Source organism: Nicotiana tomentosiformis, chromosome 8 (genome assembly GCF_000390325.3).
Source record: "Nicotiana tomentosiformis chromosome 8, ASM39032v3, whole genome shotgun sequence".
NCBI classification, from domain to species: domain Eukaryota; kingdom Viridiplantae; phylum Streptophyta; class Magnoliopsida; order Solanales; family Solanaceae; genus Nicotiana; species Nicotiana tomentosiformis.
In genome coordinates, this window is record NC_090819.1 from 45,391,959 (window position 1) to 45,405,438 (window position 13,480).

The 13,480-nt window shown below is 40.2% G+C and overlaps 1 long non-coding RNA gene across 1 annotated transcript; it reads left to right on the forward strand.

The window, feature by feature from the left end:
* The first annotated feature begins 3,438 nt into the window (after positions 1–3,438).
* LOC104095927 (uncharacterized) lies at positions 3,439–6,570 on the forward strand. The gene is made up of 4 exons (XR_686211.4): positions 3,439–3,605; positions 4,601–4,663; positions 5,559–5,691; positions 6,325–6,570. It is a non-coding gene; the product is annotated as an uncharacterized lncRNA (long non-coding RNA).
* The last annotated feature ends 6,910 nt before the right edge of the window (positions 6,571–13,480 follow it).

Here is a 13,480-nt window from a genome sequence, read left to right on the forward strand (position 1 = left end):
ATCAGGTGGCATGCCTGGAAGATTCGAAGAAAATACATCGGAGAACTCCCGAATTACAGGCACTGAATCAATAGTCGAAGTCTCTGCAGTAGTATCCCGAACATAGGCTAGATAAGCCAAACAACCCTTCTCAACCATGTGTCGAGCCTTCATAAAAGAAATAACCTGATTAAATGCACTAACAGATGAACCCTTCCACTCTAGCCTAGGCAATGCTGGAATAGCCAAGGTAACAGTCTTGGCATGACAATCTATGATGGCATGATATCGAGATAACCAGTCTATGCCCAGGATGATTTCAAAGTCAGTCATCTCAAGAAATAGAAGATCTGCTCTAGTTTCATAACCATAGAATATAATAATGCATGACCGGTAGATCCGATACACAACAACAGAATCGCCCACATGAGTGGACACATAAACAAGAGTACTCAAGGACTCACGAGAAACACCCAAGAAATGAGCAAATAGAGATGACACATAGGAATATGTAGACCTTGGATCAAATAATACGGAGGCATCTTTTCCGCAAACAGAAATAATACTTGTAATCACTACATCTGAGGCCTCTGCATCTGGTCTGGCCGAAAAAGTATAGAACCGAGCTGGAGCGCCAACTGGCTGGCCTCCACCTCTAGGACGACCCCTACCCACCTGACCTCCACCTCTTGGTGGTCTGATGGCTGGTGAAGCAACTGGTGGGGTAATCATAGGCTATTGACCCTACTGCACTGGTCTACCCCGAAGCCTGGGGCAGAATCTCCGCATGTGACTAGGATCCCCGTACTCGTAACAACTTTTCGGTGCGATGGGCTGCTGACTAAAAATCTGACACTGGTGACCTGAATACCCACTGGAAGAACCCTGAATAGCTGGTGGGCGATAAGAACTCTCTGGCATAGCACTGATATAAGGTCGTACTGGAGCACCCCGAGGAGGCGGTGGTGCTGGATATGGGGGCCTGCTGGACTGCCCTCTCACGAACTGACCTCTACCTCCAGACGGAGCACCTCTGAACTCTCCAGAATATCTAAACCGCTTATCTCTCATAACCTGCTCTCAGCCTTGCTGACACACACCCTCAATCCTCCGGGCTATCTCCACGACTAGCTCATAAGAAGTAACCATTTCAACCTCTCGGGCCATAGTGGCCTGAATGCCAGTATGTAAACCCGCAACAAATCTCCGCACTCTCTCCGCCTCAGTAGGGAGTATCATAAGTGCATGGCGAGATAACTCAGAGAACCTCGCCTCATAATTGGTCACTGACATCTGACCCTGCTAGAGCTGCTCAAACTGAAACCGCAACTCTTTCCTCTGGGATGGTGGAATATACCTATCCAGGAAAATACGGGTGAACCTGTCCCAAGTCATGGGAGGAGAATCTGCTGGCCTGCCCAGAAGATAAGACTTCCACCATCTACGAGCTCTGCCCTCTAGTTGAAAAGTAGCAAAGTCTACCCCATGAGACTCCAATATGCTCATGTTGTGCAGTTTGTCCCTGCACCGATCAATGAAATCCTGTGGATCCTCATGTCGCTCACTCCCAAAGACAGGAGAATGTTGTCCAGTCCATCTGTCCAATAGCTTCTGTAGCTCGGCCGTTGCAGCTGGTCTGGGCTCAGGTGTAGCTGTTGCCACTAGCTGGGCTCCACCCACGGGTAGTGCACCTTGGGTCTGATATATAGTAATTGTCTGCCCATGAGCTTGTGCGGTAGGGATCTGTGATCCCCCGCCCGCTTGAGATGTAGCTGGGTCTGCCGGAAATAAACCGGCCTGAGTCATAGTGTCCATGAACCGTAGCATACGACCCATGACCTCCTAGAATCTTGGTGCAAACGTGAAATCCATCGGAGCTGGTTCTGCCACGGACGCCTCGCCCTGTTCCTCAATAATGGGATCCTCTGCTGGACCCACTGGTGGTATAACTGGAACCATCCGGGGACGTCCTCATCCCCTAACATGGGCTGGAGCCGTCCCTCGGCCTCTGCCTCGGCCTCTAACAACAGGGGGAGTAGCTCTTCCCTGGTCTGAAACCTCATTAGAGCGCGCTCTCACCATCTGTGAGAGAATAAGAGGAAGATATTTAGTTCTACATATATTGCATGATGGAAGATGAAGAAAGGTAGTTTCCTAACACCCTATAGCCTCTAGAAGATAAGTACAAGCATCTACATACTGATCCGCAAGACTCTATTAGGCCTGCTCATAACTTGTGAGACCTACGTGAACCTAGTGCTTTGATACCATGTTGTCACGACCCTATTTCACCTATAGGTCGTGATGGCGCCCAACACTACAGCTAGGTAAGTCAACTAATAATTTAAACACATATTCAACTCTTTAAAAATTAACCCAGTAATTAAACACTTCTTACTTGCAAGAATCAAGACAATGTGAAAAGATCTGGTAAATTAAAATAACCAAGAAAAATAATTAAATCCAAAAATTCTACTAGTATGTGTGCCAAGACCTGGTATCACAAGTGTATGAGCATCTAGTAGATTACACAAAAATTTTAAATACTGTCTGAAATAAAATAGATAGAATAAAATTTTAAGAAGAGGCACTAGTTGCTGCAGAACGACTCAGAAAGGCAGCTCACCAATAAGCCTCTTGATAACATGAGTGTGTGCCGATAGGTCCAACTATATCACATGTCTCAGGTCCTGCACAAAAAGTGCAACAAGTGTAGTATGAGTACGTAAATAACGTATACCCAGTAAGTATCAAGCCTAATCTCGAAGAGGTAGTGACGAGAGGTCGACTTTGATACTCACTAAGGGTCAATAATAATAAATAAAATAACAGTAGAAATATTTAAATCAACATGATTTATAGAGTTTACAATAATTTTCCTTTAACCAGCAAAAATAATTAAATTTCTTCAAATGCGACAATTTTTAATTTATTTATTCAACTTCACAATCTGCAATTAAAATATCAAGGTATCGTGTAATTGTTGTTATTAGGCACAATTTCTGTCGAGGTCGTACGGCCCGATTCAGAGTGTCGTGTACACTACCGAGGGACGTGCGGCGCGATCCATAGATGCATCTATATTGCCGAGGCGTTCGGCCCGCTCCACAAGAAAGGAGGACATTTTCTTATGTACCTCCGGAATGAGGATATATATATATTATAAGATTAATACAAGACGATGTATAATTTATTTTAATAATTAATTAATTTATACAAAAATTCAAGTATACGAGATTTCTATCTTTTACTATCTTCCCTAGCAATTCATAATATAGTTCAAATACATTAATTAAATAAACACTACAACAAAAATAGCTTTTACCGACTATTATTTTGGGGCAATAAACCTATTGCCTATATAGTATTCCTAAAATTGAGATATTAGCGGTAGATCAATATTTGCCAGGAAAAGGTGCTCTTTTACTGTCAATTAAATGGTTTTCCCTCCCATTTGTTTTTCACAAAAATTACATATTCCCTCTAAATATTTTTCTCGTAATTTGAATAGATTCAATTAAAGAAAAAAATTAGATGGAGGAAATAAGCGAAAGGGCTTTCATCTCTCTCAGCCACGCCGCTGCCAATCTCATCTTTCTCTAATCATCGCCGACCATCAACCCAAGGTAACCCAACTCATTTCTCTCTCACTCTATCAGTCATACCCCCCCTTTCTCTCTCTCTCTCTTGAGATCTATTGCTTTTATATTATGGGTTTGATGAGATAAGATTTGATGGAGTATGTAAAAAACTTGGAGAAGAGAATTGGAATGCAGTTTAGAGGAGTTCATGGTTGGTGAGATGTGGAAAATTTTCTAGGTTAATCATCTGAGACCTAATCTTAGTGTTGTGGGGGACGGAGGCAGTGACGTGGTTGGGTTTATATAGGAATGTGTATTTGTAATGTGCTAATATGATATTTTGTTTTCTAGAAAATTTAGTCTTCTAATTGTTGAGGCATGATGGGTCCAAAATGTAGAGAAAGGAGATGAATCTGGAGTCATGAAGGTTTTTTCAAATTATATTTTCCATTAATTAGAAAGAAGGAATCAAACCAAAAGGTAATTTAGAGATGAAACTTTTGAAACAGTGGGTGTCCTGCATTGTAAGGTTCTACGGTAAGTTAAGATGTCTAATTTTGACTTGCAAGGCAACCTAATTACAGATTTTGTAAACAATAGAGATTTGAAAGCATTAGTCACAAGGTCTAGTATGAAAAAGAATTAATTTACTAAAATCAATTGCAACTTTTGTTCGTATGTTAAGTTTTTTCATGATTTTGCTCAGCAGAGGCTGGTGGATATTTCATCTGACATGTTTCAACTCAGAACACCTTGACTAATTTTCTTGGAACATCTCTAGTCACTATGACCTGGTAAATAACTTGAATATTATATCACCAAAAGCATGTAGTGATGTTAAGATTTCTAATAGAATTGAAATTCACAATGCAGATTTATTTTTGACTGTTACAGTACCTTCTTATATAACGACATCCGGTTACAAAATATATTTAATCACTTCATGCTATTTTCTTGTAACTTTCTCATCTTAGAAGGCCTTTGGCTTCCATTTTGTAGAGTGATAAATAATTTTGTGGCTCATGTTTTCTTTTGCACAGTAATGAACTCTTCTCGATCTTTCTCAATGAGACAACATCATATTCATGTGGGCAATTCTAGAGGTAACCGCTCAAATTTCTAATATTTGCTGCTTGAATTTTTTATCATATGAGAATTATATTATTTTTCCCCTTAATCTCTTTGTTAGTTTTTCTTTTATAATGTTTCTTAAGTGAAGAGGAAGACTTGAAAGTTGCACAGCTAAGAAAGATTTTTCTTTTTCGTGAAAAGGTAAGTCATCAACAAAGTAAATAATCCCTCATTTCTACATAATTTTCAAGGCTAACTCGATTCTCCTTCTAATCTAATTATGCACAAGTTAGCAAGGAACATCATATTTTAGAGACATGATGTGGTTGAAAAAGTTTGATTGTGGAAGCTGTCGAGCGAACATGATGAAAATATACTCTATCACGCTTGTGTTAGATGTTTAGACATCATAGACTTTTAACGTACTGCCTAAGAGAGCAACCATCCCTAGAAAATTGAATTCTCTACTCCCCTTATTTATTTTTAAACATCTTACCTTTTCAAATCTTTAACAGATGTTTTAGTATTCTTTTTGCTCTTAAAGATAGTGCAAATAAGATAGGAAACCAAGCAGTTATAATGGATCGTAAGAGCCAAAGCTGCTCAAATTTAATACTAATTGTAAGATGCTTCCTATATATATAGGAACTTTATATCGAAGATTGACTATCTATTTAGATCAGGATTTTATCATTTGCCTCTATGGAAAGGGCTTGAATAGATTTTATTTATGTATTATGTGATTAAAGGATGTTCTGCCTATGACATATTGCTTCCAAGAAAATACCCTTTATTTGTCTTTATTAAATATTCTTAAAAGAAATTTCTACGAAAATAGATAGAAGGTGATAAACATCACACTTGACAATAAAAATTATGTTATGGTTTCTCAGATTGCTAATCAGAATACTATCCCTGTACGTAAAGGCTTTGCTGCAGGAAACATATGTCTAGGGAAAGTTGAAGTTGTTCAGATCACCAAGTTTAAGGAATAGTGGTTACCATTGTTATTCTCAACATACTGATACCCAAATAATTTGCAACTCTTGTTCTATTCTAGGTATGGCGCCATACTCTCTGAAATTGAATGAGGAAAATGCTGGATAATTTGATTATCTAGAATAATTAGATTTGTTACAGCATGAAGTATCAAACATGGTTGTACGTTGGTATTTGTTTTGCATCTCAATTTGTGTTGTCAAATAGATGTCTCTGTTATTTTTAAGAGGCTATTGTTCTGCTTGCTTTCCCCTAATACTTCTAGCGGTCGGCTGATTTACTTGATTAAGTTTGTGTTAAGCTGATTTTAACTATAATGATAAAATTAAGTTGTATAATACATCTATAGTGCTATGTGTGTCACTCAAAAGGAGAATTGAAAAGGTTGGTTTTTGGAGCAGTAACTAGAGGATCCAGCTTTTTTGGCCTGAGTAGTACAATTTTGCGGATTAGCGAACTTTGTTAATTGACCATTCTCTTTCATTTGTTTGTTCCCTTAATTGATCAAGACATAATGAATGAAGGTTGAGCAATTGTGAGTTTTGTTAAATAATTTTTTTCAATGTTCTCCCAGTTATTGGGATTCATTTTAATTGGTTGAAGTTGGCAGCTCCTTTCAGAATATATTTACATATAGAATTACTATTTTTTTCACTTGATTTAATCTCTTAACATACATTTATTGTTATTTCAGGTCGTATAAATAATGTCCAAAAATGTAGCACTTGGAAGATTTCAATACGATGAAGAGTTGCAGAATTGTTTTTGTGAACTTATGTATCTTTTATTTTTTTATTGTGGGCATTCGATAGGATTAGTTGTAATGACATTAATTATGTAATTCAATATAATTTTATCTTTTATGTCGTTCACACATTAATAATGTAGATTACTACTTGCTTTTTTGTCTAGATATAATGAAATATTATATTTTTGTGAATTATTTTATAGTATTTGCCAATTCAAAGATAGTTTTAATGACAATAAAGAGGTTGTTAAATTGTACCTTTCATCTTTCGCTAAAAGGGTTATTATTTTTCACTAATTTAATTGGATTTATCGATAATAAAAATGAACGTTGTGCAAACTAAATAATTTTCTAGATGAATTTAACAACCATTATAATAGTCGTTAAAGTATGTGAATTTTAGCTGCAATTTAATTTGATTTACCTGCAATAAAGATAGGCACTAAAAGAGCAAACTAATCAATTCTGGAAATAGATTTAGCAGCCATCATAATTGTTGCAAATAATTGTCGTTAAAGCTAATGGTCATTAGTGGCAATAAGTCATACCTTTTACCAGCGTTTGTGAGAATGGTCGTTACAGGCTTTGCCGACCCCGACTTCAGCGGCTAAAGACCAATGGCCGGTAAAGAATATAACGGCTATTGTTATTGCCGCTAATTACCTTTTCTATTGCCGCTAAAGCCTCTTTTTCTTGTAGTGAAAGAATACAATTAACACACGTAATTCATGATTTGAGTCCTAAACTACCCGGACTTTAGCATAAATAGTAGCTACATACGGACTCTCGTCATCTCGTGCGTACGTAGCCCCCACAAATAGAAATAATTATTAATTTAAATCACCTATGGGGTAAATTTTCCCTTACAAGGTTAGACAAGAGACTTACTTCGACTTGCTCCAATTTAATCCACAAGCCTTTTCCTCTATTATCCAACTCTGAATGGCTCGAATCTAGCCAAAATAATTCGATACAGTCACCAAATATTATAGGAATCAATTTCATAAGAAAATATTAATTGTTTAAATAAAAATCCGAAATTAACTCAAAAATTATCTGTGGGGCCCACGTCTCGAAATCCGGCAAAACTTATGAAATATGAACGCTCATTCAACTACGAGTCTACCCATACCAATATTACTAAATTCCAATAAAAATTCGGCCCTCAAATCCTCTAATTTATCCAACAGGGTTTTCAAACTTTCCAAACTTAATTCACCAATTAAATATTAAAAACAGTGATGGATTCGGGTAATTTAACCAATATTGAGTTAAGAACACTTACCCCATTATTTTTTCTGGAACTTTTCCAAACATCGCCTCAATCCGAGCTCCATATCGGTAAAAATGGAAAATGGGAGTGTCACGACCCAAAATTTTTCACCGACGGAACCGTGATGACGCCTAACATTTCACTTGCCAGGCAAGCCAACGTTAGAGAATCATTCAACCAATTCCTTATTTTCATTCATTAAGTAACAATAATTAACTAAAATAAAATATAATAAGTGCGGAATATCATAAAAACTGTATTCATTACTACCACCCGGATCTGGAGTCACAATTCACGAGCATTCTAGAATTTACTACAAGTAAAAGTCTGAAAGAAATACAATTGTCTGAATAAAGAAACAGTAGAACAGAAATGATAGACGGGGACTTCAAGGTCTATGGATGCCGACAGATCTACCTTGAGTCTCCGGGCAGCGGACCAATAGCAAAATCTCGATCAACCAGAGCCAGTATCAAAATCTGCACAGAAAGTGCAGAGTGCAGCATCAGTACAACCGATCCCATGTACTGGTAAGTGTCGATCCTAACCTCGACGAATTAGTGACGAGGCTAAGGCAAGGCACCTACAATCAACCTGTACAATTTAACAGTGTATACGCAAATAAAAGGAATGAAGAACTAAACAGGAAATATCGGGAGGGAAAAACATATTGAGGGGAATACCAGATAAAGAATTACAACAGAATAATCACTGGAGCAGTCAATATACCATGAATCAACAGGAATAGTGAATACAGTAAGGAAAAATGCACGGAATCACCCTTCGTGCTTTTACTCTCAATCTCACCATAAAATTAATAGAAACGGCACGACATCACCCTTCGTGCTTTTACTCTCATATCATGGCACGGCATCACCCTTCGTGCATGAACACTCACAATATGGCACGGCATCACCTTTCGTGCATTAACACTCTCCCTTACCATAATGCAATGCATAAATAACAACAGGGAGATAGAATAACAAGTACAAACCGCACTTCAAGATTTGGTTCCATAATATCAATCTCAACTTGAAATAAAAACTCAACTATCACCAGAAAATTCGTAAACATAATAAGAACGATAATTTGGATAACACTAGTATAACACGTAGCAATTTGGCATAGGAATGAGACAATGTCAGAAAAACAGAGAAAAATGAAAAAAAACAAGTAAATTGGCGTCGCATAGGTACCCGTCACCTCACATATACACCGCTCACAAAAATTTCACTTAGCAATTAATCTAAGGTTCCTAATTCCCTCAAGTCAGGGTTAGACACAACACTTACCTCGCTCTGAAGGCTACTTAATCCTCAATCACAGCCTTTCCTTTGGAATTCACCTCCAAACCAGTCGTATCTATTAAAAATGACTCAATAATATCAAATATTGCTAAAGGAATCAATTATATTGCATAAATTAAATTTTCCAAATTTTCCTCCAAAAAGTAGAAAATCGACTCCGGGCCCGCTTGGTCAAAACCCGAGGTTCGGACCAAAATCCTTTTACCCATTCACCCCCGAGCCCGAATATGTAATTAGTTTTGGAATCCGACCTCAAATTGAGGTCTAAATCCCCAAATTCCGAAAATCCCTATTTTCTAACCTAACCCATAATTCTACCATAAAAACTCTAGATTTTTTATTGATAATTCAAGAAATGTAATGGGTAATTGAAAGAAAATGGTTTAGAATCACTTACCAATACTTTGGGTAAGAAAATGACTCTTGAAAACCTCTACCCGTTTGGTTCTTGAAAAATGTTGAAGAAATGGCTTAAACCCGTGTTTGATTCTGTTTTATGCACTGGGAGACAGTGTGCATCGCATTCGCGAGGCCACTGTCGCATTTGCGAAGGGTACTGGCTGCCAAGCCTTCGCGTCCGCGAGACGTTGCTCACGTTCGCGATGGTTACGCTCCCCTGGCCTTCGCATTTGCGAGACGTTGCTCGCGTTCTCGATGAAAGAACGACCAACTCTCCCCCAGGTCCCCAAGTGCTTCGCATTCGCGATGAGCATGTCGCGTTCACGAAGGGTAAATCTCCCATCACTTCGTGTTCGTGACCAGGCCTTCGCGTTCGCGATGAAGGATTCTCGGCCTCACTGGATTACTCTTCGCGTTCGCGAGAGTACCTTCGCGAACGCGGAGAAGGACATGCCAGAACACAGATTCTGCAGAAAAACCAGATTTCCAAAGTCCAAAACATCCCGTGGCCTATCCGAAACTCACCCGAGCCCTCGGGGCTCCAAACCAAACATGCACACAAGTCTAAAAATATCATACGAATTTGCTCGCGCGATCAAATCGCCAAAATAAAACCTAGAACTCTAAATTTAGTACCAATTCAAATGAAATTCTCAAGAACACTTTAAAATCCATAACTTCTCAACTGGACGTCCGAATCACGTCAAATCAACTCCGTTTCAAACCAAATTTCACAGACATGTCTTAAATATCGTAATGAACTTGTAGCGGGCTCCGGGACCAAAATACGGACCCGATACTCACAATGCAAAATATCAATCAATTCTTAAAAACAAATAATTTCCAAACTTTTAATTTTCATCAAAAATTCATAACTCAAGCTAGGGACCTCCAAATTCGATTCCGGGCATACGCCCAAGTCCCATAAATCGATACGGACTCACCGGGACCATCAAAGCACGGATCCGGACCCGTTTACCAAAGATGTTGACCGAAGTCAACTAAAATTAACTTTTAAGGCAAAATTTCTTATTTTTATTAGTTTTTAACATAAAAGCTTTCCAGAAACTTGCCCGGACTGCGCACGCAAATCGAGGAGGGTAAAAATGAGATTTTTAAGGCTTAAGAGAGCCGATTCAAGTTCTAAAAGATAATATGACCTTTTGGGTCATCACATTCTCCACCTCTAAAACAACCGTTCGTCCTCGAACGGACCTAGAAAAATACTTGGGCTGGTGAAAAGGTGGGGATATCTACTCCGCATATCGGACTCGGACTCCCAAGTAGCTGCCTCAATAGGCTGACCTCTCCACTGCACTCGAACTGAAGGGTAACTCTTTGACCTCAACTGACGAACCTGCCGGTCTAGAATGGCCACCGGTTCCTCCTCGTAAGTCAAATCCCTGTCCAACTGGACAGAGCTGAAATCTAACACGTGGGACTGGTCACCATGATATTTCCGGAGCATAGACACATGGAATATCGGATGATTTGAGGATAACCCTAGAGGCAACGCAAGTCAATAAGCTACCTCCCCCACTCTCTCGAGGATCTCAAATGGCCTGATATACCTAGGGCTCAACTTAACCTTCTTCCCAAATCTCATAACACCCTTCATGGGCGATACCCGAAGCAATATTCTTTCTCCAACCATGAATGCAATATCACGAACATTACTGTCAGCATAACTCTTTTGCCTGGACTGAGCTGTACGAAGTTGATCCTGTATAATCTTGACCTTGTCCAAGGCCTCCTAAACTAAATCTGTACCCAATAACCGAGCCTCCCCCGGCTCGAACCACCCAACTGGCGACCTATACCGTCTACCATATAATGCCTCATAGGGAGCCATCTGAATGCTCGACTGGTAGCTGTTATTGTAGGCAAACTCCGCTAACGGCAAAAACTGATCCCAAGAATCTCCAAAGTCAATAACACAGGCGCAGAGCATATCCTCTAAGATCTAAATAGTACGCTCGGACTGCCCGTCTGTCTGAGGATGAAATGTTGTGCTCAACTCAACCCGCGTACCCAACTCACGCTGAACTGCCCTCCAAAAGTGCGAGGTAAACTGCGTACCTCGATCAGAAAAGATAGACACGAGCACACCGTGAAGATGGACGATCTCACGAATATAAATCTCTGCCAACCGCTCCGAGGAATAGGTAACTGCCACAGGAATGAAATGAGCTGACTTAGTCAGCCTGTCCACAATGACCCAAACTACATCGAACCTTCTCTGAGTTCGTGGGAGTCCAACAACAAAGTCCATAGTGATACGCTCCCACTTCCACTCGGGAATATCTAACCTCTGAAGTAAACCACCGGTCTCTGATGCTCACACTTCACCTGCTGGTAATTTAGGCACCGAGCTACATAAGCAACTATGTCCTTCTTCATTAGCCTCCACCAATCATGCTGCCTCAAGTCTTGATATATCTTGGCGGCACCCGAATGAATAGAATACCAGGAACTGTGGGACTCCTTAAGGATTAACTCACGAAGTCCATCCACATTAGGCACACAAATACGACCCTGCATCCTCAAAACACCGTCATCTCCAACAGTAACCTACTTGCATCACCGTGCCGCAATGTGTCTCTAAGGACAAGTAAATGAGGATCAGCATCTTGCCAATCTCTGATGCGCTCAAATAAAGAAGACCGAGCAACTGTACAAGCTAGAACACGGTTGGGCTCAGAAACATCTAACCTCACGAACTGGTTGGCCAAGGCCTGAACATCCAATGCAAGCGGTCTCTCACCAACTGGAATATATGCAAGGCTACCCATACTGACTGACTTTCTACTTAAAGCATCGGCCACCACATTGGCCTTCCCGGGATGATACAATATAGTGATATCATAGTCTTTTAATAGCTCCAGACACCTCCTCTGCCTCAAAATGAGTTCCTTCTGCTTGAACAAATACTGCAAGCTCCGATGATCAGTGAATACCTCACATGGCATGCCGTAAAGATAGTGCCTCAAAACATTCAGCGCGTGAACAATGGCTGCCAGCTCTAGATCATGAACATGGTAATTCTTCTCGTGAACCTTCAGCGGCCGTGACACATATGCAATAACCTTGCCACCCTGTATCAATACCTCACCCAGACCAATACGAGATGCATCACAATATACTGTATAAGATCCTGAACCTGTGGGTAACACCAATACCGGTGCCGTAGTCAAAGCTGTCTTGAGCTTCTGAAAGCTCGCTTCACACTCGTCTGACCACCTGAACGGGGCACCCTTCTGGGTCAATCTGGTCAACGGGGCTACTATAGATGAAAACCCCTCCACAAATCGATGGTAATAGCCTGCCAAACCCAGGAAACTACGGATCTCTGTAGCTGATGTGGGTCTAGGCCAGCTCTGGACTGCCTCAATCTTCTTAGGATCCACCTGAATACCCTCTGCTGACACAACGTGACCCAAGAAAGCAACTGATCTCAACCAAAACTCACATTTTGAGAACTTAGCATATAACTGGCTGTCTTTCAGAGTCTGAAGAACGATCTGAAGATGCTGCTCATGCTCCTCTCGATTGTGGGAGTAGATCAAGATATCATCAATAAACACAACCACAAAGGAATCCAAGTAGGGTTTGAACACCCGGTTCATCAAATCCATGAAGGCTGCTGGGGCATTTGTCAGCCCAAATAACATTACTAAAAACTCATAATGCCCATACCGAGTTCGAAAAGTTATCTTAGGAAAATCGGATGCCCTAATCCTCAACTAATGGTAGCCAGATCTCAAATGAATCTTTGAAAACACCTTGACACCCCGAAGCTGATCAAATAAATCATCAATCCTCGGCAACGGATATTTATTCTTGATGGTGACTTTGTTCAACTACCGATAATCTATACACATCCTCATCGATCCATCTTTCTTATTCACAAACAACACAGGTGCACCCCAGGGCGAGACACTAGGTCTAATGAAGCCCTTATCAAGCCAATCTTGCAACTGCTCCTTCAATTCTTTCAACTCTGGCGGGGCCATGCGATATGGCGGAATGGAAATAGGCTGAGTGCCTAGAGCCAAATCAATGCAGAAATCAATATCTCTATCGGGTGGCATCCCCGGCAGGTTTGTAGGAAACACCTCTAGAA